This window comes from Giraffa tippelskirchi, chromosome 3, assembly GCF_054371585.1.
Source record: "Giraffa tippelskirchi isolate mGirTip1 chromosome 3, T2T-mGirTip1v1.2.pri, whole genome shotgun sequence".
NCBI lineage: Eukaryota > Metazoa > Chordata > Mammalia > Artiodactyla > Giraffidae > Giraffa > Giraffa tippelskirchi.
In genome coordinates this window covers 8,875,253-8,903,245 of record NC_137277.1, presented here as the reverse complement: position 1 = coordinate 8,903,245, position 27,993 = coordinate 8,875,253, and positions in this window count along the sequence as shown.

Here is a 27,993-nt window from a genome sequence, read left to right as displayed (position 1 = left end):
TCACATCTCCATGAATTGCATTAGAAACATGTCCTGGGGGCATCAGGGTAGGGGGTGGGGGAGAGACAGAAATGGAGACACACACAGAGGCTTGTTTCAGGCAGAACCAGCAGTTTCTAACCACTGACCAGGTTTCCAGAGGCCTAGCCACACTTCCCAGGTGGCCTCTTGAAGTGCTAAACGGCTTTGAACCTGGGCTCTAGAAGGGTTAAAGTGATGCAGGAAAAGGCAAAGGCTTGTCTTTCCTCTGAGCAGAACTCCCCACGCCCCCCACCCGGGTTTCTTTCTGGGTGGACAGAGGGGGCTGTTTTTATGCTGATTCTGGAGATGATGACTACCTGGGAGATGGAGTCAGAGAAGAAGGTGGGGTGAGAGGCCCCTGCAGCCTGCAGAGATCTCTCCCACATGTCACCTCACTCCACCCCATTCTCACAATTACCCCATGAGCAGGTCCTATCCTTACCCCTCATTTTGCAGAAGAGGAGACTGAGGCCCAGGGCCACACCTTAAGTAAGTGACTGGTCCAGGCGCCCTGACTCCAGCCTTGCCCTTCCTCCAAGGCCACACTGAAAGTAAAAGTGTTAGTTACTTAGTCATGTCTGACTCTTTGCAATGCTATGAACTGTAGCCCGCCAGGCTCCTCTGTCCATGGGATTCTCCAGGCAAGAATACTGGAGTGGATATCCATTCCCTTCTTCAGGGGATCTTCCTGATCGAGGGATTGAACCTAGGTCTCCTGCATTGCAGGCAGATTCTTTACTATCTGAGCCACCTGCTACCCACCAGAGGAGTCCTGAGCATCCCCCATGTGGGCAGGAGACATAACACCAGGTCATTTACATCACCTCATGCCCTGCCTATCCTGGTTTCCTGCAACTGGTGCCTCATGAGGAGGGGGTCCCCCAGTGCCCCACAGCTGGAGTTCCAGTCTGTTTAAAGGGACATTTCCTGGACTGTTTGCGTCCACAGTTTTCCCTCCTGTCTCCTGAGCATGCCCCTCCCCACTCTCCAGGGAGTAGAGGAGAAAAAGAAACAGCTGCTCCTCTTCCAATGCTTCCCAGCCCCTCCTGTTGTGCAGAGAAGAGCTGAAGAGCAAGGATGAGGCGCTAGAAGCCCCTACTCTGGAGCGGAGCAGGGCACCTGCCAGGTATAGGGCCCTCTGCCACTGGCCCAAAGATCGGTGCTTGGCCTGATGCTGGGCTGGGGTCATCAGAGTCTCCAGAGCACTTGTTAGAACACAGACTCACCCCCAATGCAAGGTTTAACTCAGTGGGTCCAGGGTGGGCCCAGCAGCTGCCCTAGTGCCCCTGGGGCTGAGCCAGGTCTGGGAACAGAAGCAATGCCCCTCTGTGCCCTTCCTCCCCAGGACATCCCCTCTTCACGCCCAGGACACCCCCCTCCCAACTCCAGAAGCCTCTTCCTGTTCAGCCTCAACCCCTCCAGCGTGATTTAGAAACTCTATTTTCTTCTCCTCTAGTTTCCCAGGTCTTAGGAGTGACTCAGCCCATGGCCTGAGCAGCTAGTGTGAAACCGGGAAAATCTTTCTAGGGGAAACATGTTCTAGGTGGCTGGCCACCCCGGGCCAGGAAATGAGGGTCCCTGTCTGGCCCACTAGGGCATCCCCACTGCCTGGACAGAGCTGCCCTGGCCACCCACCAGCCCTCCCCCACACTCCTCCCCTACTCTGCTCCACCCCAACCCCCACCTGGCTCTGATGCTCTCCTGAGTACCCCCTCCCCTACCCAGGTGCCTGGGGGTCAGGCTTCTGGCACACTCCAGGAAGAACCACAGGCATTCTGCCTTGGATGGGTCAGGAAGACCACCTGGTAGATTCCAATCTCAGCTGGACCTGAAACTTAGACAATTTTGGAGTGGGAGGAACTTTAAGAAAAAGAACACCAAGATACAAAAGAGGAGAAGGGGACCAGCCCTGTGACAGCAAAGGGTCTAGACTTTGGTATCCTGGCAGGAATGCTCTGCTCAGGCTCAGGGACGCCAGGGACACGTGGCACAGGTTGGGCACACAGATGGGTCCAATCCCCGTCCAACCTGGCAGCAAGGTGGTCCAGCCAGCCGCCTCCCCCTGTGCCCACAGTCCCATAGTGTGCCACAGCTGGCACTTTCAGGGGTCTGACACCTGCCTGAGGGGGCCCAGTCCGCTTCTCGGGCACCTGATGAAAGGACCCCATGGCTCTCTGCCTCCCACCAGCTCTGTTTCCCAGACCCTGTCATCACTGAGTCCGAAGCTGCACATACACCCCTCCCTGTGCCAAGCTCCCCAGACGCCTGGACCCCAGGCTGGGGAAGCTGGCGGCCCTGCAGCATCCCAGGTCACTTTCCTCAAACCCCAGCCCTTCCCTTCTTTGGGGTTGAACCTGAACCCACAGGGAGGGAGGGAGAGAGGCCGCTTCTCACCGTCTCTCTCTCTTTTCCTCTCCTCTCAGAAATCTCTCCATCCTCTTTCTCCCCATCTCCCCTGCTTTTTCCCCTCCATTACATCCTCCTTACATCTCCTGGAAGGAAAAACAATTCTCTGGTGCCACCTAATCCCCCCTCCCAACAGTTTAAGACCATTCTATTAAATAATGTAATCACAAGCATCTCTTTGTTCTGTCTTCAACAGCCGCCTGTTCGCTCCAGAGCTCTCAAGCCCAAGGTCACAGGCCCCTCCACTCGGCTTAGATAAATCTCTCCCATCGCTGAATTCTGACAAATGCCCGCGTCCTCTGGCTCTTTGTTGTATATTCTTTGTTTGAAATATGGCGCGCTGCGGTGCCAGCCTCTCCACCTTTGCATATTAAATCATGGCCACGCTGCTTCCTGCTTCCCCGGGAAGGGAAGGGGAGGCTGGGCCTCCCCACTGCCTGGCTGCGGTGGGAGAGTCCACGCCCCCCTCCCCAGCCTTCCCCTCTCCCACCCCTCCCCCCTTCGCTCAGCCAACCCTGGCGCTCCCACGGTGGCGGAGGGTGGGTATCATCCTTTGTTCTTGGCTGCCTGCTGGTCCTGATCACCTTCCTTGAAGAGCATTTGTCACTTGGTCTTAATAACTTGATGAAATTGAAAAGCAACATTGCAGTTATCCCCTCACCCCAGGCAGGGGCAGGTGGGTAAACGGGGATGGAGGAAGACTCCGCAAGGGGGCACTGAGCCAGCTGCACGGGGTGGGGAGGGGGATCACCTCCCTCTGCCCTCTGGACCTGAGCCCCCCCACCTACCTGCTGGGCCCATTCCTGCTGTTGGGACACACAGAGGTGCCCCATCCGCCCTGGGGGACCACAGCTCTGCCCCCATCTCCTGCAGCAGTGGGTTGAAGTGTTCTTGTTCAGTCGTTCAGTCGTGTCCAACTCTTTGTGACCGCATGGACTGCAGCACACCAGACTTCCCTGTCCTTCACCGTCTCCTGGAGCTTGCTCAAACTCATGTCCATTGAGCCGGTGATGCCATCCGACCATCTCATCCTCTGTCGTCCCCTTCTCCTCCTGCTCTCAATGTCTCCCAGCATCAGGTTGGCACAAATTCAGGTCCATCCAGAACCTGAGGCTGTGACCTTCTTTAGAATAAGGGTCTTTGCAGAAGTAATTCAGGTAAAGATGGGGATGGAATCATCCAGAATTCGGGGTGAGCCCTAAATTCAGAGAGAAATAGACAAGGAGAAAACCCAGAGACACGGGGAAGAGGGCTACAACTGAGGTCACATTGGGTGATGATGCAGCCACAAGCCAAGGGACACCAAAATTGCAGTGACCAACAGAAGCTAGGAACACCTCGCCCTTGGAGCCTCCAGAAAGAACCAGCCCTGGAGGCACCTTGGTTTTGGATGTCTGCCCGCCAGGACCCCAGGACCGTGTGAGAGTATGTCTGTGTTGTTTTAAACCTCCCAGCACGTGGTGCTTTGTTTTTGGTGGCCCCAGACACCAACCCAGCCTTCTCCCTTCCTGTAGGGAGCCTGGCATGGGCAGACAAGACCAAGAAGTGTGAACGCTGGGGTTCTGGGCGTGAAAGGGCTCAGGTCTAGGCTCTGCGGGCCTCCTATGCACCTGATTCCTGGGCAGAGAAAGGACAGAAGCTTCCAGGGCACTGAGGTCTTCTCTGCCCTCCACTTCCCTGCCCGGTAGGAGAGTGGCCAGGATGTGCGAGGGCCCAGGGCTGGGGCTGCTGCCTCTCCCAGGGTGCCTGCCAGTGGGCTCTCTGTTCCACTGCCTCTCTATGCAGGCCCAGGACGTGCCCCGAGGTGGCAGAGAAGGACTTTTTCCTCCTCACGTACGGGCCTTGGACCAAATGAAGCCAGAGTAGGAATCACTGGTCATTTCTGTTGCTGCCTTAAATGCCCGTGTCGCTGACCAGAAACCAGTCTATTCAAGGCTCGACCAAGGAGCCCTGGGACGCCCCATCCCACCCTAACACCAGACAAGGCCCCCGAGAAATTAACAGGTGCTGGACTGCCCTCGGATGAGCTGAGGGCCCAGGTGTGATGGCGAGGCCTGCTGCTGGGGATGGAAGGGAGTTGGGGGGGGTTGTCAGTAGGAGCTGCAGGCTCTGAGCCATGAGGGGGAAGTCAGTGTGGGTCACCTGGGAAGTGGATGCCAGGATGGGATCAAACCTGCAGAAGCTCTGTTGGGGGTCGTGCCTTGGAAGGGTAACCAGAGGGAGCAGGAGGAGGGCGGGACCCTGAGAAGGAAGAGGCTGGAGGAAGGCGGGGAGGCCAGAGCAAAGACAGGCAGGAATGGGGGGCTCGGGTGCCCCCCTTGTGGCTGCCGCCAGGAGTCAGGAGAGAAGAGACTGCGTGGGTGGGCAGCCCTGCCTCCTGCCCTCAGGCTCCCTCTCAGCCAAGGCTCCCGTCTCCCTCCCCAGCATCCTGCTTCTGGACTCCGTTTCCAGATGCCTGCATCCTCCCTTCCCCCGCTCCTCCCCACTTCACCTTTTCCAAGCACGTCTCGTTTCTAAGGCTTTTTCTCTTCCAGCCTCACTGGTAATTTCTCCTTCTCATTTCCCCTAATTTTGCAACGGGAGCTCGGCGGGGAAGCCAGCAGCTCTGATTCTTTTGGCTTTTCCCTGAGAGGCAAGAGCAGAGAGTAGGAGGTTGTTTTCTCTCGCTTCCTACATCTTTCTTCCCAGCCCGGCGAGCCCCTCCCTGACCCTCTGAAGGCACCAGGTTCCACCCACAAAACTGCAGAAGGACAGACACCCAGCTCCTCCTACACTGGCAGCTGAGGGTAACGACTCCTTCCACTCTGCCCTGAGGGTCGTTTCACTCCGTGATGCCTGGGGCTGGGTCTCCAGAGTGAGCTCCCCACCCCTTCCTCCCTCTCTCCCTCCCTCCTCCCTTCCTTGGTCCTCCGGCCCCCTCATGCTCTCTTCCAAACTGTTATCCTGTGCCTTGTCCACCTTACCCACCCCCTCTCAAGTTCTCCGGATGGACAGACATGCACTCAGGTTCTTCCCAATCTTCCTTCCTAACCCTAGCAATTCTGCTGCTCTCCCAGTCTCCCTGAATGTACACCAACTCACACAGCAGCCCCAAATGTACCTGCGACACTCCACATCCCTCGGCCAAGGTCCTGGCCTTGGCTTTCAGCCTCATCCACCTTGGCCACTGGGCACAGCTGGCCACCCCTTCCCCCGGGGCGCCCCACCCCCACCCTTGTGTGTGGCCGTGTACAACCCCCTCTCCTGCTTCCTTGGCCCAAACCGTGTGGACCCCCTCAGAGGTTGGGGGCCACTTGAGAGTGAGCCGGGCCCTGCAGCTGGGCCCCCTCCTCGCTCTTGACGGATTCTTCCACCTGGCTATTCAACCAACACTTGCTGAGCTGAGGATCCTCGCCGGCTGCTGTGGCAGCTGCTAGGGGACACCAAGGTGGAAATGGCCCCAACCTGTCAGGAGCTTAGAAGCCTGGCAGAGGTCCATGGGGCAACCATCGCCGGCAGCCTCACTTTCCCCAGCAAACCGGGGTGCCCGTCACTGGCTGCCTGGAGCCACTGGTACCAGGGGACTGAAATCCTGAAAGGAAAGGAAACTGAAGTCGTTCAGTCGTGTCCGGCTCTTTGCGACCCCGTGGACTGTAGCCCTCTAGGCTCCTCCATCCATGGGATTTTCCAGGCAAGAGTACTGGAGTGGGTTGCCCTTTCCATCTCCAGGGGATCTTTCTGAAATAATTTTTATGTCTTCCTTCGAGCTCCCTGATGCTGGTCTTCTCTTTTGTTATCACGCTGGTTCACCTCCTCCCGCCCTGTCCGCCCTCTCGGCTCCCTCCGGCCCGCTCTCCACACCCAGGTGAGAGGATGAGGGGCAGTGGGCACAAATACAGGTACATGTGTGCATATAGAACGCATAGCATTAGTAAAAAGCATTAGTCATATTAATAATCCCTGGGCTTCCCCGATGGCTCGGCTAGTAAAGAAGCTGCCTGCCAGTGCAGGAGTCACAAGGGACAGGAGTTCAATCCCTGGGTCAGCAAGATCCCCTGGAGGAGGAGATGGCAACCCGCTCCAGTATTCTTGCCTGGAAAATTCTGCAGACAGAAGAGGCTGGCGGGCTACAGTCCATGGGGTCGCAAACAGTCGGACACGACTGAGTGTGCACACGCACATACTAATCCTCAAGTATGTCTGTTGGAGTGACGAGGTGCAGGGTCACTTGATTGTAAGCACATAGCAGGGTGATGGGTGCTGAGAGCCCTGGGATTCAGCCTGGAGCCAGCCCAGCCGTGTGCCCTTGGACAGGTCCCAACTCCTCTCTGGGTCTGCCTGAGATAATGAAGAAGGGGGAGACTGGGGCCTTTGATGGCTCCTTCCAGTGAATTTTCTGCCTTTTCCTGATTTTCCATAGCAATGGCTCCTGCCTCCTTCTGACAGGGGATCTAGTAACAGGAAGAAAGAGGGAGGGAGGGCTGGTCCCTGGAGAGGAAAGGGACTCCTCCCCACTCCTAAGAAGCTGCAGCGGCAATGTCAGTCTTCAAGGAGATGGGGTGCCGGGAGCGGCATGGGTCCCAGGAAGGCGGTGGGAGCCCGTGCACTCTTGCGGTCTTTGACTCCTTCCGGTAAGGAGGACCCCTCCCCATCCACACCCCTCCCTCCCAAGGCTGCCCTTCAGTCCTTGGCTGGGAGCACGGGGCTTTCCTGGCTGCTTTCTCCTGTCTGTAGCGCAGCCTTGCCTTCGAGGGTGAATTCCATCCCTGTCTCTTAAGCACGCAGACAAGATTTATGCTGAATCGAGGAGGGGCCACCGCAGAGGCTTGGGGGTCTCCAAGCAATAACTCCTAATTCGGAGCTTCATCCACGAGAGCAGAGACAAGGGCACCTCCCGTTAGGACTTGCCAGCGAGCAGAGGAACCAGTCTGCAGGCTCCTTCCTCGTCCACTTGGCACACTCCTAATTATGACTTGGGCTGCTACAAACAGAAATGGACTAAACCCGTTAAATCTATTTTTTTCCCCTTGGTGGGAGGGAGTAGGGATTTCACAAAGATAGAGATTTTAAATTAAGCTTTAAAACCGTGCCTGAGCAAGATTTAATACTGACAATTAGCCTGGACAAACAGCTAATCGCACTGGTGGGGTAATTTATATAAGCTCCATGCAACCATGAGGCAGGCAGCACATTACACTGCAAATTAAGGCAATAAAAGAGGCTGACGCCTGGTGGGGCGGGGCCACCTTGGGCTTCCTGCGCCCGCCAGTGGGCCTTGCTGGATGGAGCTGGGCTGGCAGATAGAGCGTCTCTGGTCTTGGAAAGGGAAATCTCGCTGCTTCCCTCTGGGGGACATGACACAGTAAATAGAATCCAGCATTCCTGGAGGGTTTAAGGGCTCCTCTGCTTTTGGGGAGCTGTGTGTGCTAGCCTATTGCTCATTTACTCTGTGCCTCAGTTTCTTCATCCTCGTGGGGAGACACTTGCCCTGCAGGATTCCTCGGGGAGATGCAGGGTAGAAGCATCTCTCTGGGTTCCCCGCCCACGTATGGTCCCAAGGGATGCTCATTTCTTGTCACTCTGTCCCTTCTAAACTAAACGCCCCTTCCGGCCCTCAGCACCCCCGTGTGCCTGACTCTCGGTGCCCACAAATGGGGTTAACTGGCCAACTTTCCATTTTTATAACCGACCATATTTCTCCCAGACTGCAGCAGACTTCCCCACCCAGAATAGACACGTTCATCTATGGCAACGGAACACTGATTTAAAAAATACCACATCAGCAAGACTTTTAAAGAAAAGATCTCTGGTTTCCTCTCAGGGTCTGGAGTCTGAGCCACAACAGTTTTTGCCTCATGCCTCTCGAGACTGAACCACAGAAGCCACTCTGTTCTTCCTAAGAACTTCATATGTATTTCTGTCCACGTCACACAGTTCCGTGGGGATCTCTTTCCATAAGCACGTGGCCACTTTCCTCATGAGTCCAGCCCAATGGAATCTTATTCAACCACAAGAAAGGAGTGAAATACTGACCCAGGCTACAACATGTGTGTGCTAAGTCACTTCAGTTGTGTCTGCTTCTTTGTGACCCCATGGACTGTCACACACCAGTCTCCTCTGTGCATGGGATTCTCCAGGCAAGAATAGTGCAGTGGGTTGTCATTTCCTTCTCCAGCGGATCTTTCTGACCCAGGAATCGAAGCTGCATCTCTTATGTCCCCTGCATTGGCAGGCTACAACATGGATGAGGCTTAAAGACATTATGCAGAATGAAAAAAAGCACGAACATTGTATGATTCCATTTATATAAAAAGTCCCAGAATAGTAAAATCCATAGAAACAGAAAACATAACAGATCTGTGGTTTCTGGGGACTAGGGAGAGGGGAAGTGGGGAGTGACTGCTAACGGGGTTTCTTTTGGGGTGCTGACAGCATTCTGAAACTAGATAGAAGTGATAGTTACACATCATTGTGAATGCACTAAATACCACTAACTATTCACTTTAAAACGGTTAACTTGATGTCATGGGAATTTTATGACCATTGAAAAAAATGACTGAATTGTCAGAACTCTGTAAGAGAAGTAAAGCAGGGTCTGATAGGTTTAGGAGCCCCTCCAGCCCACACCAGGGTTCCTCTGACCCACCCGAATTTGGGTCGGTGGGTGGCGGGGCCCCCTCCTGCCTCTAAACCAAGAGGACCCCCAGGAGTCTGCAGACCTGTCCTGGGTGTGCTAACTGGGCAGACACACTGACCATAGGACAGCCTTCCCACCCCGCTCGGCCAGCTCTAACAGAATTAGAGAAGCCACCTCTGGGGGTTCCTGAGACACTTGACCCCGAAGATCCATCATCAAAGGGTCACCTAAGAGGTGACCAAGGGCAGGAAATGCCTGGAGGGCCTAGGGGCGGGAGAAGGAACTGGATGTGGGTTCAGCCTGCACAAGTGACGCTGTGCGCCCACCGGAAACAGGCCTGTGCACTTGACCTCCAGCTGGTTCTGCCCACGTGACCTCCCTCCGTGCTTCCCCACGGGAACCAGGGGCTGCAGGCAGTTTTAAAGCAGGCAATAGAAACTATGGGTGTGTTTCCCACATAGAAAGGGTCATATTTCATGAAAGATATTTTTGGTTCATAGACATTTTTATGGAGACTGGATTGCTTTACAAAATCTACTTCCTACTATGAGTCGAAGTTTAAGAAATTTGAAAAACCCTTTTCTAAGTGAACCCTTCCCCTGACTGTGGCCTCTTTCACACCCCCCTTGCCTTCTAAATGTCTCAGCCCGAGAACTCGGGGTTTTCCCTTTTTTCCTTTTTTTTAAATCCCAGAAGGCCTGAGACAGCAGTATGGATGTAGGGAAAGGTAAAGGATGGCTTGGGGTGACGCCCATGAGGGAGGGCAGGCTCCCTCTGCACCCCAGTCTTTCTCTCCTATGCCCTGGAAGGGCTCTCAGATCTGAAGGGCTCTCAGATCTGGTTGTGTGTCAACAAGAGGACACAGAATAAGGTCAGGTTGGGAAGGCTCCAGGGAACGCTGGGCAGCTCTGTGCCTCCTGGGTAGAGTCAAAACCACTTGTCCAGGGGGCATTCCTGGAGGTTCAGTGGTTAAGACTTCGCCTTCCAATGCAGGGGCTGCAGGTTCAATCCAACATGCCCCTCAGCCAAAAAAAAAACACCCCACCAAAAACATAAAACGGTAGCAATATTGTAACAAATTCAATAAAGACTTTAAAAATGGTCCCTATAGGGGGAAAAAAATCTTAAAAAAAAAAAAAAAACTTGTCCTTCAAGACAGCTTTTGGATGCTGTCCTTCCTGCATTTCCAGCTGGAAGACCCACTCCTTGCTGACCCCTCCACCTCCCGGCATGCTGTACACCTCAAGGTGTCATGGTCCCCTGGGGCACGTCCCCCACTAGGAAGTCGGGTCTTGTCGACCTGTGAATCATCCTTGCCTGCACCACTGTGTCCTCCACACACCAGGCAGCCAATAAATATCTCCAGATGGGCTGCAAGGTGCCAAGAGGATAGTCCCGTGGTCCCAGGACCAAGTGAGCTCAGGCAGGTGTGTAAGGGGGGGTCATGGCCCCAGCTACGAATGCGTGACAATCCCAATGAGAGATGATGTTTCAGTTTTTCACCCCATCAGGACAGCTCTCCAAGTAAAGGACGGCTGTGGTGTGGAACAGAGGGGACTGGGAGAGTGACCAGCCTGATGATAAATCTTTGCAGGTTCTTTGTGGACAATGTGTGTCGAGTCACACATGGGCCAACAGTGACGGACCCAGCTCTCAAGCCTGCAGGATCCTTACCAGGCTACAGGGCATCCCTGATCCCCAACACATACACACACACACACACACACACACACACACACACACAATACACACAAGTTCAGTTGGTTCTTCCCACGGGGCTATCTAAGGAGCAGGCACTTGCTGCCTTTGGGGTCAAATGAACAAATGTTATAAAGGCAAACATCCCGACCATGTGTGATGTCAGGCTCTGCCCTGAGCAGCTTACACGTGTTGCCCCACTTGACCCTTCCAGTGACTGTCATCATCTCCGTTTTGCTGATGAGGAAGATGGAGCTGAGAGAAGAAGGCTGTCCAAGGCCATCCAGGTGGTAAAGGGCAGAGACTCTATTTTAGTTGCTCTAACCCAGAACCTTAGTCCAGAGCCCACCTTCTTGCCCACAGCTGCCTGGTAGGAGGACAGATGGATGAGTGCTTGCACGTGAGTGGGTGGGCCTTCCTCTCCTCCAGGGCCTTGCTCACTGCCACCTGGGCTGGCATAAGAAGGTACTAGTAAACAGACTCTAGCTCCAAGCAGAGACAAACTTCCATGAAATGCAGTTTGTTGGTCCAAAATAATTGCCTCCTATCAGGTTGTGTTAAAACTGAGGAGTAACAAGGGCTCCGCTACCTCAAGATTTATGGTACCTGACGCGATTGCCTCTCCTCCACAACACATTTGCATAAAATGTTTATATTACTGCAGCTTCATCGGACCTGAAAATGCAATATGATTCCAATAATATTTCTCTGGAGATAGACAATGGGCTGAAACAAAAACCCGATGCGTTGCCTCAGCTCTGCGTCTTTATTAACAAACATGCCAGGACGCATTGCTAAAATTGCACGATTGGAACGGCATGAAAACCCCCATCTCACACGGGGCGGCTCGCCAGCTTCCTCCGATCCATCTTACTATTTCATGAGTGTCAAAGCGTTGCTTTAAATATGCAGTCAAGCCCTGGGATGAGACGAGGGCGGTGCTGCAATTCCACTGACTTCTCTGGCATTGCTTTGCATTTTCAGGGAAGACGCTGTGGTCTGAGATAGTAGCTTTTCTTGATTCACATTCTTTGCTCTTTCCACCAAGGAGAAGATTCAGTGTTGGAAAATGCTCTCTAGGGGGCTGAGAATCACAGGACCCTGGGCTGGAGGCAGGGGCCTGGCCAACAGGGCCTTCTACATTCCTTCCTGCTGCAGAGTGGGGCGTGTAGCTGGAGGCTTGGGTAGGATGCAGCGGGAGATGGCACTGCCATCTGGTGATGTGAACACTTACATCACCCGTGGATGGTCCTTTAACATCTGGTGGCAGGAAAATTAAGGCCAAGGCCAAACGTGTGGGGAGATGCCCAGCCTTACTCATAGATTGAAACAATAAAATAAGATTTTTCACCCATTGGATTCTCTAAGCAATACAGCTTAGATGGTACCCAGCCTTGGTGAGGAAGTGGGGGAGAGTAGTTCCCTCACACGCTACTGGGTTCAGTGGAAATGGGCACAGTGGTTTTAGAACTTGCTGCTCAGAGTGGGGTCCAAAGGCCAGTATCACCTGGAGTTTGTCAAAATGCAGATTCCCAGGCCTCCCCTCCCTGATCTGCTGAACTGGAAACTGGGGGAAGGGCCCAGGAATCTGTGTTTTAAGTCCTTCAAGCTGATGCTCATGTAGTCTAAAGAGAAGCACAGGCTTACAGGACAGTTTGTCTCAGAAATTCCACTACTTTTTTCCTGTTACATTTTCTTAATGGGTACTGTTGGAGAACAGAAAGACGATTGATTTTTGTGATGAGCTGCTATCTGGTTGTGCTGTTGAATCCTTGCATTAGTTCCTTATAATTTGTGAAGATATTCTAGGTAGAAGATGCTCTGTCTCTTGCTTTCTAGTTTGTGGACCTCTTCTTTCTATTTCTTACCTCCCTTTCCATCTGCTACGACCTCCAGGGTGATAACAAATTCTGTTCTGATTTTGGGAATTATTCTATAGATAAATATATTTGGACAAGGCCTGTGAAAATGCCTGTGCAGGCATGCTCCTTACAGTAGCATCCACAGCAGCAAAATCCTATAAAATGCCAAAATACCCATCAATATGAAGCTGGGTAAATCAGCCAGGGCCCATTCAGGTGATGGAATACTATGCAGCCAAGAAAAATGTTGGGGTAGATGCAAAAGTGCTGCTTTTAAGAGATATCAGACATACGTTATTTGAAAAGGAAGAATGCAGAACAGTGTGTATAGAAAAGATATGCAAACATACACGATTACTTGTATACAGAGCTTCTGGTGGGCTACACAAGCAGTTCTCAATAGTTCCTCCTGGGGCCCTGGTGAGAGGGAGAGGGACTCTTAGGCAAATACTTCTTATCACTATTTTAAGTTTTATGTTCTAGAAATGTCGCTGTTTCAGCAATAAAATTAGTATTTCCAGAGCTATCCTGGTGGCACAGTGGTAAAGAATTTGCCTGCTAAGGCAGGAGATACGGGTTCAATCTCTGATCTGGGAAGATCCCATACACGCAGAGCAACTAAGCCCCTGCTCCACAACTATTGAGCCTATGCTCTGGAACCTCCCAGCTGCAACTACTGAGGCCGCGTGCCACCACTACTGAAGACCTCGAGCCCTAGAGCCCACGCTCTGCAACAAGAGAAGCCACTGCATTGAGAGCCCATGCACCACAACCAGAGAACAGTCTCTGCTTACATGAGTAGAGAAAAGCCCAAGCAGCCACGAAGGCCCGCCAGAGTCAAAAATAAAAATATAAAATTTAAAAAATACACTGGTATTGCTAAGGAATTTTTTTAAACAGATGAGTTCAGGCAGGTCCTGCCTCCTTGTTTGGATCAGGGTCTCCCAGGTTCACACTAGAATCCCGTGTACTGGTGTTTAAGGGGCAGAGGCTGGAGCAGAGCCCAGGGCCTCATCTGGCTGATGTCCTGTTGGCCCTGAATCCTGCTTCCAGGTGGGCCCCACGTCAACTCAGAGAGAAGTAAACACTGGGATTCATTTAGCAAGATTCTTGTTCACAATTAGCTTGAGTAATTTCACCGCAAACACAATTGCTGTTCTCCAGGACACCCTGGGCACTTTGCCCATCACACTTCATGGAGGTGCCAGGCCAGTTTACCTTGAGTTGTTGAGAGTGAGGCCTCACGCCAGGGGATCCAGGTCTGAATGGCCGTACTGCTCTCCAGCTTAGGACTCTCAGACTTGGCACAGGTGTCCTGACCTCTTTGAGGTGGTTTCTCCACCTGTAAAATGGGCAGAGCAATGGCAACATTGTGAGGAGGGTGCTAGGGGTAAAGAAGAATGTGTGAAGTGAGACTCAACAGTGTATTCTTGAAGGGGCTTCATGCCACCCCATCTCTGGTCTTCATTAAGCTCTCTGCCTGTTCATCTGGGGCAAGTTGCAGGCAAGCATACTTTGGTCTCCAGTGTGTATCCAGGGAGGACTTCCGGCTCCCTTTTGCATATGAGGAGCCTGAACTCAGAGATTGAAGAACTTGGCACAATTGACCTGGGGGGAATGGACCAAAGCATGAGGGTTCTCACACTGCACCCTAGACTTGGCATGACTTCTGGACTTTGATATTTCTCCTGTCACCTGAATCCAACCACCTCCCCACTTTAAAACACCATCATGAAAAAGCCAGATAGAAAAACTGAATGTACTCTCCGCCCTGTATCTTCCCACTTTTATAAGGAAGGGAAAAAAATGGGAAGGGTGTAGACCAATATGCTAAATGGTGGCTTAGAACTTTTATCTTCTCCCTTATCTTGATTTTCTAGAATTTGTACAATAATATGCACCTCCTCTGTAAGATGGGAAAACTACATGTATATTTATGGCACCGATTTTTTAAAAATACATGGTATATATCGATACACAGGAAATGGAAAACATAAACATGGCTACAAAATGATTCCTGTGTAACGTTACACTTTAAAGAGTGGGATACAAATCTGCACATTTAAACCTGAAGATAAAAGACAAAATGTTGGGGAGGGAGTGATTTCTGAATGGTGGTTTTGGAAGAATGTTATGTTCATCTGTACTTTCTGAAATGTTAACAAAGATATATGTTACTTTAAAAATGATCAAATGTCACCTTTTCAGAAAGGACTTGTCTCAATAGTGTATGGGAAACACTCCCTTGCCCGCGGGGAAGGGAATCACATCCACCCCCTCACACATCTTTATTTTTATCCGTCTCCTGTATCACTCAGTACCTGGGGGTGTGCTGTGCAGTCAGGTCTATGTCTCTCTCCCTCTCTGGAGTGTCAGCTCTCTGAGGACAGGGACCTTTGCCTAAAACAGTGTCCAGCACGTGATAGGTGTTTAAGTTGCCAGATAAATAAATAGATGGATGGAAAGGTGGATGAATGGAGGAAGGAAGTGCTGACATTGTGGAAACTAGGTGGGCAGGACCAGAATTGCGAGTTTCATCATCTGGATATGCATTGAGTTCCAACTGCATGCCAGTCCCTCAGCTGGGGGCAGAGTATAGAAGATGTGTTTACTGTCCCCAAGGAGCTTACTGTCCCCAAGGAACATGGCCCCTGGGGAATATAGAAGGTGGGGTGTGTGGGGAGGCAAGGAAACTCACATTTATTAAGTAATTTATCATATCAAGGTTTACAAACATTATCTCATTGAATCTTCTTGACAACCCTGTAAAACAGTGTAAGACCCATTTCTCTGCTCAGCAGGTGATTATTTCTAAGATAGGAGAGCTGACATATATGGAGGGCTTCCTGTGCTCTCAGAGCCTGACAGATATGATTTAATATGACCTCCCAGCACCCCATGGAGGAGGCATCCCGCCTGCTGAGCGGGAGACCAACCTGATGCAGGGGGATGGGAGGCATGGGTTTGGGATGATGAAGTAATTTGGCTGCTGTCCACGACCTGCAAGGATGGAGAAGGAACGTTGTGCAGCGGCATCTGTAAATGTCATGTGTCATTTCACAGGGTTGCTGTGAGGCTGGAATGAGAAGATGGGTCTGAAATGCATGTCGGTACTCACAACAATGGGCTGAGTGAAGATCTGTGGTTTGTGGATGAGGGGACTGAGGCTCAAAGTTCTTCCATGGCTCACCCCAGGTCAGGAAATATAAGTGGGGGATCTAAGGGCCAAACCCAGGTCTTGCTGGCACCGAGACCCCTGTATTTCCACGTTATCGGAGCCAATAGACAAATGATTTAAATGCGGTGGGCTAAGGACTTAGACACAATCTGCCGCGCAAACCTTTAAGGGCAAAGTGAGACAGGGACCAAAAAGGGATCCATAAGCTTTCATCTAGGAGATGGAGGGAGAGGGCCAGGGCTGGAGGAAGTATTTGAGATGTTAACAAAGATTCTTTTCTGTGGAGCGGTTGTAAGCATCAAGGCACAGAGGTGCGAAGTAGCGTGGGCTATGGGAGGGTGATTTCAGAGCAATGACTGGGAGGAGAGGGAGGAGGGGCCTGGTGGCAGGGCTGAGGGTGGGATGGGGGGCAGAGAGAGACCTGGAAGGATAGACTCAGGCCAGGTGGGAGAAGTACCCAGTGACATTGACCTTCATCCTGGAGGTCCTGGTTCTCAAGCCTGGCTGCACAGAAGCAGGCACCCAGCGCGACTAGAACCAAGTGAGAGGGAAGCCAGAGCCACCAGGGGCCTGGTCACTGATGGTCTTGCAAGGCTGCCCCAAGGATTGGGCCGTCGGTCTGAGGCTGCAACCAGAGTCTGTGTGGTCCCAACACCTGTGCGCTTGGGTGGCAGAGGGGGGAGGCTGGAAGAGGACAGAGCCTGGATGAAGGGGGAGACTTCACCAGGTGGCCGGACGGTCCTGAGAGACACCAAAGTTTTCTCTCAAACATTTGCAGCTATGAGAATCAGGAGAAAGGCCGTGGTTCCGGGCATACTTGCCGAATCAGAAAATAGATCATGCTTGGCCAGTCCGGGTGGAGGACCCACCTGGTTGCTGTGAGGCTCTGGAAAGCCACACACCTGCCTGCTGCACTGTTGAGAGATGAAGACCCGCCTACAAAGAGCCAGCAGGGTCCCCACGAAGCACGCCGGGGGTCTTGGTGACCACCTAGCCATCACTGGAGGCAAGGAGAAGAGAGACAGACTCAAGGGCAAAGACTGGGGCCGGGAGTGAAGGCGAGTTTTGTTGCAGCTGGGATTTGGGAAGAAGACCCCAACTCGGGGGAGTGGGGAGCCCCCAGATCCTTATGAAGGCTGTCAGGGATATAAGCAGGGCTGGGGTGCTGGGGACTGGAATCTCTTGTCCGTTGTAATGTTCACCATGAAGTGGAGACTCCAGTCCTGTCCCTCCAAGAAACAGAACTTGACCTCTCAGTGTTGGGCACCCCCCTTCTTAGGGGGAGGAGACAGTGAAGGCTGAGCAGGAACAAAGGGAGAGGAGGAGGCTCACCTCCCAGGCTGTGGGAATCCGGGCTGGAGACAAAAGCATCTCTGTTTAAACCCTTACTGGAATGTCTCACTCTGCCCATTTCCATTTCATATTTCAGCTAAAAAATAATGACAAAGCCTGCAGAGCGGGCTCCCTCTCCTTGGTAATTACCAAATTAACACATTCTAACAGGAGCCCCCAGCAGCAGGCTGTGATTAATGTGTGAGGACAATTAGCAGCAGAGCCTGCCCCTTGTGCTCACCTTCTTAAACAGCGAGACCACGTGCGGGGTCTCTGGGGCAAGGCTCTGCCGCCCGCCCGCCCTCCCGCTCCCTTTAATGGGCTCTGGGGCCAGGCTTCACATGCCAGGCTGTGCCCGTCCCACCCTTGGGGGGTGGGGGCCGACCCCACGGGTCAGGGAGGCGGCTTCCCCACTCAGGCAGGAAGCCGGGAAATCGAGCCCCAAATTAATTTATTCAGCCAATTCATTAGGCAGGCGTGGATTGTGTGCTGAGTACGTGCCCGGCCCAGGGCTCAGGCGGAGACAAGATAAATGTAGGAAGGGGCTGCCGCCTTCCAGGAGCTTGCTGTTGGGAAGAGGGAGGAAAAACGATTAAGTAGTCAGTGTGGGGCAGAGTGTGAGCTCCTGAGGAAGCCTAAGGAGGAGCAGGCGCTGGTTTTCATGGATGGTGGTGGGGACCTGGATAGTGGGAGATGTATGTACACTGCCATCAGCATCAGTGACGGGAAACCAAGCCGAAAGCTAGAGGATGACCTGTCTTGAAACAGAGGGAGCGGATGTTCACTCTGACGTAAGAGCAGGAAAGGCCTTCCCAGGTGGCGCTAGTGATAAAGAATCCGCCTGCGATGCAGGAGCCTCAGGAGACGCAGCTTCCATTCCTGGGTTGAGAAGATCCCCTGGAGGACGAAATGGCAACCCACTCCAATATTCTTGCCTGGAAGATCCCATGGACAGAGGAGCCTGGTGGGCTACAGTCGATGGGGTCGCAAAGAGTCGGACACAGCTGAAGCAGCTTAGCACCCACAGCATACATACAATGGGATATCATTCAGCCTTAAAAAAGAAATAAATCCTGTCAAATAGGACAACAGGATGACTCTTAAGGACCTGATGCTACGTGAGATAAACCAGTCACAGATAGACAAGCGCTGTGAGTTTCTATTTAGATGAAAGATCTAAAACAGTCAGGTTTATGGGAGCAGAAAGGAGAATGGTAGTTTTAGAGGCCAAGGCGGAGGTGAGAGGAGGCAGTTGCTGTCCAAGGGGTACAGAGTTTCAGTTGCAAGAGATGAGAAAATTCTAGAGGTATGCTTCCCAACCTGGTGCTTGTCATTAACAATACTGTTCTGTACACTTGAAAGTCTGTCAAGAGAGAAGATCTCTGTTAAATGTTCCTATCGTAATAAGATGGGGTAGAATAAGGTGCTTTTGAAGTGTGGTGTTGGAGAAGACTCTTGAGAGTCCCTTGGACTGCAAGGAGATCCAACCAGTCCATTCTAAAGGAAATCAGTCCTGAATATTCACTGGAAGGACTGATGCTGAAGCTGAAGCTCCAATACTTTGGCTACCTGATGCAAAGAACTGACTCACTGGAAAAGACCCTGATGCTGGGAAAGATTGAAGGTGGGAGGAAAAGGGGGTGACAGAGGATGAGATGGTTGGATGGCATCACCAACTTGATGGACATGAGTTTGAGTAACCTCTGGGAGTTGGTGATGGACAGGGAGGCCTGGCGTGCTGCAGTCCATGGGGTTGCAAAGAGTCGGACACGACTGAGTGACTGAACTGAACTGAACTGAAGATAAGGTGGCACTAATGATGAGCCCCGAAGAATTGATGTTTTTGAACTATGCTGCTGGAGTAGACTCTTGAGAGTCCCTTGGACAGCAAGGAGGTCAAATCAGTCAATCCTAAAGGAAATCAACCCTGAATATTCATTGGAAAGACTGATGCTGAAGCTGAAGCTCCCATACTTTGGCCTACCTGGTGCAAAGAGCTGATTCATTGGAAAAGACCCTGATGCTCGGAAAAATTGAGGAGGAGAAGGGAGCAACATAGGATAAGATGGTTGGATGGCATGATTGGCTCAGTGGACATGACTCTGAGCAAACTCTGGGAGATGGTGAAGAACAGGGAAGGCTGGCATGCTGCAGTCCATGGGGTCGCAAAGAGTCAGACATGACTGAGCGACCGAACAACAACAATGATGCCTGACTGCTGAGAGGCTGAATTATAGATGCAGAGACACTTTATCTGATATCACCAACATTTCCAATCTATTTGAAGGAAAATTGGTAACGCCCGCAGAAATCTAGCCCTGTTTTTAGCACATTCTGAACACCAGCTTAGCGACACTAGAAGGAATAAAATAATAAGTTTGCAAAGTGTCCCCATGTTTTTGTCTTCAGGTGAGAAGGGAAAGGTGAGTGCTCTGCTTGAATCCCTTACTCCAGGGTTACCTGGAAGGAAGTGGAGAGAACTGCCATATGTGAAACATTTATAGAATCTCATTTAATTCTCACAACATGCATATAAAGCAGGAACCACTGCCCCCATTTTGCAGATAAGAAAACCAAGGTTAGAGAGATAACTTGTCCAAAGGCATCTGCAGGTGTGGCATCCTAGGCGGGTGTCTCTGCAGAGCAGAGGCTGTGGGCCACCCTGCAGGGTACAGCGGGTAAGATTTGAGGCTCCCAGAGAAATGAAGTCCAACTTGGATTCAGTACCCAAGAGCTGTCTGTCTTGTCTTCATGCAGTTCTCCACCCTTGGTTTCCTCTGGGAGAATTAGCTAATAATAGCACCTATTGCAAAGGTTTGTTAAGAGGGTGAATGGAGATGATTTGTAGCATGTGTTGAGCCATCGATACATCTTAGTATCATTGTCACCATTGCCATCATCATCACCATCATCATCATCATCATCGCCACTGTTAACCAACCCAGGAAAATGCAGCCAGCCTCAGCCCCTCACCCCGCACCTCTTCACCCCCACATGTGAATGTCATGTCTTCTTAAATTGACTATTTTTTTGAAGATGTCTTAACCAAAGCCTCATGGCTCTGGAGTCCTCACCATGACAAACGTCAATAACGATCATGACTCCCTGAGGCTGAATTTTAAAAGAGCAGTAAAGATTAAAGGATGCATTGGTCAATTACTGGGGCAAGTAAATGACTTTAGAAGTAATTACGTATAATTTCGTCTTGTTTATTTGGCATTAGTTGTAAGTGTCCATAATCCTGGGTCCCAGGGGTCCTTCACTTCCGCTTTGCTTCTGGCAGATGAAGGGACTCAGCTCCAAAGGCAGAGGCTGGGGTGCGGGGAAAGAGCCCTGGGGCACAGGGACTCCTGGCCTCTCCAGACTCAGCATGGTTGACTTTCTTCAGACCCACGGACAATTTCACCATCCACCATCTCCGACCCGTTCCCAAGAGGCACTTGTCCATCTCAAGCTGTGGGGGGCCCCAGCTGCCCACCAGCCTCTCCCCCAGGGGGCTGACAGCGGGAGGCAGAAGCTGGGGCAGGTCCTCTCCAGGGTCTGTAGCGTTGCCTGGAGACAAGCTCATGTGACTGAGGTGAAGGTTATAAAGGGCAAGAGTAAGTCACTGGTGAAAGAGAGGGAGGGCTGGTGAGGCCCTGAGTGTGTGTGGACTGCGGTCAAGAAGTAGAATTTCCAAAGACATAGGAAGCAGAAAGGGGAGTAATATGGCTGACTTTCCCTTTGGTTAAAAGGGACAGGAACCTACTCGAACCAGCTCAACAAAACCATCTACTATCGGAAGATGGGTTAGTTACAGACTGGGTGGCTTGAAACAACAGAAATGTATTGTCTCACAGTCTGGAAGTCAGAAGTCTGAGTTCAAGGAGTCAGCAGGGCTGGTTCCTTCTGGAGGCTTTGAGGGAGAGTCTGATCCAGACCCCTCTCTGGTGACTGCCAGGAATCCTTGGTTTATAGAGGTAGCACTCCAGTCTCTGCCTCCGTCTTCACACGGCTGCCTTTCTGGGTCTCACACTGTCTTCCCTCTGTGCATGACGCTGTGTCCAAATTGCCTTCTGCTCACAAAGACCAGTCATTGGATTGGTGGTGGTGGTTTAGTCGCCAAGTCGTGTCCGACTCTTTGTGACCCCATGGACTATCGCCTGCCAGGCTCCTCCTCCTCCTGACAGTCCATGGGATTCTCCAGGCAAGAATACTGGAGTGGGTTGCCATTTCCTTCTCCAGAAGATCTTCCCAAGCCAGGAACTGAACGCGGGTCTCCTGCATTGCAGGCAGATTCTCACCCTAATCCAATATAACCTCATCTTAATCTGATTACATCTGCAAAGACCCTTCTTCCAAACAAGATCATATTCACAGGTTCTGGGTGGACATGATCAACATCATTCAACCTAGTGCAGAAAATTACAACAAAGATACCAACAACCTAGCATTGACCCCAGAGCAGAGATGTACTTCCCTGAGACTGGAGTTGGAAATTGGAAAGATGGGGTCCATGGGTGGCAGCCCTCTTGGGCTGCTCCATATACCCATTGTTCCCTTTTCCTTCCTAATAACCTGGTTCTGTCCAGTGCTAGACATGCCTGTGCTTCAGGAGGTGGGGCCTCCAGCCCAAGAGGGAGCTTGCATGCATGAGAGATAAGTAGCTTCACTTGTGTCCTACTCTTTGCAATCCCATGGGCTGCATCATGCCAGGCTTCCCTGTCCTTCACTGTCTCCAGGAGTTGGCTCAAATTCATGTCCAATGAGTCAGTGATGCCATCCAACCATCTCAACCTCTGTCCTCTCCTTCTTCTTTTGCCCTCAATCTTTCCCAGCATCAGAGTCTTTTTCAATGAGTCAGCTCTTCGCATCAGTGGCCAAAATATTGGAGCTTCATCTTCAGCATCAGTCTTTCCAATGAATATTCAAGATTGATTTCCTTTAGGATTGACTGGCTTGATATCCTTGTTGTCCAAGGGACTCTCAAGAATCTTCAGCATCACAACTCAAAAGCATCAATTCTTTAGTGCTCAGCCTTCTTTACAATCCAGTTTTCACATCCATACATGACTACTAGAAAAACCATAGCTTTAATTATACAGACCTTTGTCAGCAAAGTGATGTCTCTGCTTTTTAATATGCTATCTAGGTTTGTCATAGCTTTCCTTCCAAGGAGCAAGCATCTTTTAATTTCATGGCTGTAGCCACCAGCTGCAATTATTTTAAAGTCCAAGAAAATAAAATCTGTCACTGTTTCCACTTTTCCCCTGTCTATTTGCCATGAACTGATGGGACCATTTGCCATAATCTTATTTTTTTTAATGTTGAGTCCTCTCTAATAAAACTTAAAGCCAAGCCATGACAAATTAAGCTGATCTACCAATAAACTATCATAACAAAACACAACACTTTAAAGACAGAATATCAATAATAATACAGAAGATCAATAATGTAATCTCAATAATATCTTGCATACAGTCAAAAATTACTAGTGATATGAAGCAGGAGAAAAATGAAGTCAATAGAAACAGACCCATGGTATCAAAGATATTAGAACTGGCAAACGACTTTAGAAACAGAGAGAGAAAGAGAGAATTTCAACAGAAACTGTGTGTTTATTGTAGTCTTTTAATTTATAAACTTTATTTTTTAATTTAATGGAGGTTCTAGAACTTAGAAATTTTCAAAAAAAAATATGGGCTTAACAGCAAAAGAGACACTTCAGAAGAAAAAGATCAGTAAACTTGAGGGCAGGTCAATAGAAATTCTCCAAACTGAGTATGAAGGCGGGGGTGGAGGAAGTGAGCAAAATTAGTAGAATCTTGGTGATTTGTTCGACAATATCAAGTAATCTAAGATATGTATAATAGTCTCAGAAAGAAAAGAGAACTAGAATGGGACAGAAAAATATTCTAAGAAATAATAACTCTAAATTTCAAAAGATTTAAAAAAATTTTTAAATTACTACATTTAATTTATGAATTACCACATGAATTTATAAAGGTATTAGGACATAAAGTTAAATATGTAAAAATCAATCAAATATTTATATTAGCAAGAAACAGTAGAAAATGAAAATTTTAAAACAATCTCATTTACAAGAGGATCAAAACTATAAAATACTTAGGGATAAAAGTACCAAAAGATATATAAGAACCCTACACTGAAAATAATGAAAATTGTAAAGAAAAAATAAAGAACACCTAAATAAATTAAAATTTATACCATAACCTTGAATTGGGAGAGTTAATATTTTAAGATGCAAATTCCTTCTAAGTAAATAGATTAATAAAATACCAATTAAAACGCTAGCAGTATCTTTTTTGTAGGAATTGACAAACTGATTCTAAGATTTATATGGGAAGCCAAAGGGCTTAGAATAACCCAATCTTGAAAAAAACAAATTCAGAGGACTCACATTATCTGATTACAAGATTTTTTGCAATTTACAAAGAAGGAGAGTGCTTATATTCAGTTTGTAACTCCATAGAAGTCCCTGTGAGTTGGTTTGGGGAGACTCAGCATTATTTATACGCCCATTGGTTGCACACAGCACTGGCCACTGGACCAAAACACAATTCAGGCAAAGAAGACGGAAAGGACAAAGGACAATAGACCCATCTGGGTGCTTACTGAGGGCATGACTGTTGTCTTGATATTGATTTTTTCTGCATTGCCTAAAATCCAATACAGTAACTCAATAAATGTCGACTGTATCAGTAAAGAAAGTTGTAGATTAGTCAATGCATGGGAAAAATGAAGAATGAGTTAACCAATGGATGGATGGATAGGTGGATGAATAGATGGATGGACCAATGAATGACTGGATCAGTCAAGTGAATGATCTAATGGCTGAACAAGCATCCCTCCGTGGAACCAGCAGGAATGTGATGAGAGCAGGAAGGAGAAGCTTCTGCTCTCTTTGATTCTTTTTATCTCTCAGATCACAGGTACCATTTACTTCCCTCTTGGGGGCTTCATCCACTGTGGCTGCCAATAAAACAGGACACTTTTTCTCTTAATTAGAAAGTGAACATTTAAAGCAGAGCTTCCCAGTGACTGAACACATAAAACAATCACCTTTGCTCTGCACAGCTGTCCCCACACTGAGTTAAAACAGTTCTTGGGTTGCCCACGATTTCATTTCTGATCACACATAAGGATGTATGTCACTGGCTGACATTTACCTCTTGTCTTTTATAGCATTTTATCCGCCCATCTGCCAAGAAACAGGAGCCCAGAGCCAGCTTGCCCTTGTCCGGAGCCCCCCATGCATCCTAGGCTCTCTGGCTGGGCTGCACGCTAGCCCTCACTCTCAGTGCCCTTTGCTCTGTTAGCATGCCCCTTTCTTCCACCTCTCAGAACTTGCCACTCGAGTTGTGGTTTGCACATCCATATCCAACAAGGAGGAACATCTGAGGTAAACCAGGGCTCTGCATTTGTGAAGCAAGCTCTTTAGGAAAAGGGGCTGAACACACGGTAGAAGCTCGAGGATTGCTTACTGAACAGAAAGAAAAAATGATAAACTTTTCTTAAACTTTCCCACTACAGGCAAGAAGCTTTACAAGTGGAATTTCTAGAATTTCTCTATCACTGGACAGGGAAGTGTGCTCCTCCTAGCTTCTGGGCATTTGTACTCACAGCACACGCAGACCAGGCTGGCTTGGCATTCTTGTGAGTGAGGCTGCTGACTGCATTTCTACCGCGATGTCCTGGGTCCGGAGAGACACCTTCATCCCACTATGCTTGGTGGTTGCCGTTATTTAGTCGTTAAGTCATGTCCGACTCTTTGTGACCCCACAGACTGTAGCCTGCCAGGCTCCTCTATCCGTGGAATTCTCCAGGCAAGAATACTGGAGCACGTTGACATTTCCTTCTCCAGTGGATCTTCCCAATCCAGGGATCGAACCCTTGTCTCTAGCATTGGCAGGCGGATTCTTTACCACTGAGCCACCTGGGGAGCCCAACCATACTTGGTGGGTATTTAGAAACCACAGCTTCCATGGATGCTCATCAGCTGTGCCCACTCCCTCCAAATCTATCCATCCATCAAGAGGGAGGCAGCGGGGCTGGGTCTAGGTTCTCCTGCTTCCTGGTGCTATGGCTGCAGATGAGGAACTTAACTCCTCTGACTCCAGTTTCTTCATTTGCAAATGGGGCTGAGGAAACATCCCTGGAGGGTAAAAATAAATGAAATACTAAATGTAAAAATTCACTTTGAAGATGTAAGCATTATGGCAATATAGTTCAATAATTACACAATTGATGGTGATTCATATTTTTAACATCTACTTCCCAAGTTTCCAGATGGGCTGGATATTCTTTCTGTCTCCCCACCAAAAGCCACCCTGCTCTGTGTTCCTAGAGGCTGGCTCTTAGGAACTGCGTCAATCAGTCTCTTTTGCCCTCTGCCTCCTAGTTGGCTTCAGCCAGTGGGCAGCATCAGCAGATGCAAAGGGCAGGAGGAGAAAGAGGTCAAGGTATTGATTCCTCCCACGCCCTCCCTGCTGATCTCTTTTTGGCCATAGCTGTGTCCTCTACTGATTAAAGGATACAGCTTCTGTCCCAGCACCATCCCTACAGCTACAAGTCTTGATGAGTTCTGAATATAGCCATCTCCCTTTTTAGCCCCAAAAGTGGTAATAATTTGCAATTTTTTTTACGCTGTATTCCTATTAGGATAAAATTTTTTGAGCCAGCCAGCAACATGTGTGCAATCATTTATAAATGAATATATGCACAGCTTTAAGAGATCCTGTTGGTTCTCAATGCCCTACATGTATTATCTCACTTTCTTCATATTGATAAGAACCTAGATGGCAGGCACTAGTCTTATCCTACCCTCCCCCTCCCTTTTTTTTTTTTTTTTTACAGATGTGACCGTTAAGGGACAGAGAGATTCAGGACTTCCCTGGTGGTCCAGTGGCTAAGACTCCAAACTCCCAATGCAGGGGGCATGGGTTCAATCCCTGGTCAGGGAACTAAGATCCCATGAGCCATCTGGCACAGCCAAAAAAAAAAAGGACAGAGATTTAAATAGCTGGTTAGACCAACCTCAGCACTGCTGACACTTGGGGCCAGATCAGCCTCTTTTGTGGGGCCATCCTGTGCACTGTAGGATGTTTGTCAGCATCCTTTGTCTTTACCCACTAGATGCTGGGAGCACCCCTTCCCCCCATCCCAGTTGTGACCATCAAAAACGTCTCCAGACGCAGCTCAATATCTCCTGGGAGCAAACTCACTCCTCACTTCCCCACCATTGAGAACTAATGGCCTAGAGTAACTAGCAGAATACACATTGCAAAATATACACACAGAAAGTGAAAAAAAACCTTGAAACATAATATCAGGACTTCCCTTCGGTCCAGTGGTTAAGACTCTGTGTTCCCAATACAGGGAGCACTAGTTCAATCCCTGGTCAGGAAACTAAGATCCTACATGCTGCCCAGTGTGGCCACAAAATAAATAAATAAAAAGAAAAAGAGATGCTTAAAAAATAAAATGGTTAACTTCATTTAAAAAAATCCATAATACTAAAAAATAAATATAAATTGTAGTTTTAACATTCCCTCCTCACACCCCAGCAGATGCCCTCGTGTGGCCCCTAGCCATGTGAGAACTTAGCTCCCTGACCAGGGATCGAACCTGGGCTGTGCACTCTCTTAAGACCTCTGTCCTGGGGATGCAGAGGGGTGTAAGGCCATCCTCTGCCCTCAGGAGCATAAAATCCAGGCTGACAAGACACATACATAGAAAAGACTCTCCATTGAAGACAGCAGGTTAGAAAAAAACATGACCACAACTGATTGATCGGACTAGTATTAATATTTCATAAACAGTAGCAAGTGGCTTCTCTTTGGTTGGGCTATCTAGGGTTTTAGTACAAGGCCCTGTCACCCAGACCTGGGATGCAAGGATCAGACAGTAAGAAAGGGCAAGTGCCAGGAACACTTTCACAAATCTCTCTCTCTTTTTTAAAAGATATATTTGATGTGGACCATTTTAAAAGTCTTTCTTAAATTTGATACAATATTGCTTCTGTTTTTACCTTTTTTTGTTTTTTGGTCGAGAGGGATCTCAACTCCCTGACCAGAATTCGAACTTGCACCCCTGCATCAAAAGGCGATGTCTTGACCCCTGGACTGCCAGGGAAGTCTCTTCGTGAATCTCTTACTTCTTCCTCTGCCTCTCCTTCTTCAGCTGCTGGGAGTCCATTCATTTATTCGCTCAACAAATATTTGCCCAGTGCTCCCTCTAGGCCAGGAGTGGTTCCTGGAATGGGAACATCAGTGAGAAAAACAGACCTTGCTGCCCTCGGGGGCTGCCATGCCAGCATCTTTTTGAGTTCAGCTCCGTCTGCCAGCTCCCTGCCTCCAAGCTGCCGCCCACGTCTTGCCCCCAGAACCTCTTTGCTATGATGTTCTCCGAGTTGGAATTCCAGACCAACACGACACTGCCAGAGCTGGCTGGACTGGGTTTCCATCCCTCGGGCCAAGAGTCAGGACAGGCCCTGGCAGCTGCCTGCCTTCTCCCACTCTTCCCGTGGGGAGCACGGTGGAACCAGAAAATCCGTACTCAGGCCTCCCTTTTCCAGTGCGACCTTGGTGTCAGGAGCCACACGGTTCAAGACACAGCCAGATCTTCCCTCTAACGCTGTTTTATGGCGTTCTTCTAACATGGCAATAAAAATGAAGTTTTTAAAGGCATGTTCGCTGGAACGTCTGCCGGGCAAGAAGCCACAGTCCTGCCTGGTGCTGATGCCAGGGCCTCGTTCCTGCTGGGCCAGCCCATCCTTGTCCGGCCCTCGCCTCTTCGGCACAAACCCAGCTCTTCCAAGTGACCCTGAGAAGCTGACTGATGCTGTAGCTGTGTTTCTCATATGCATGCGATCCTAAGAG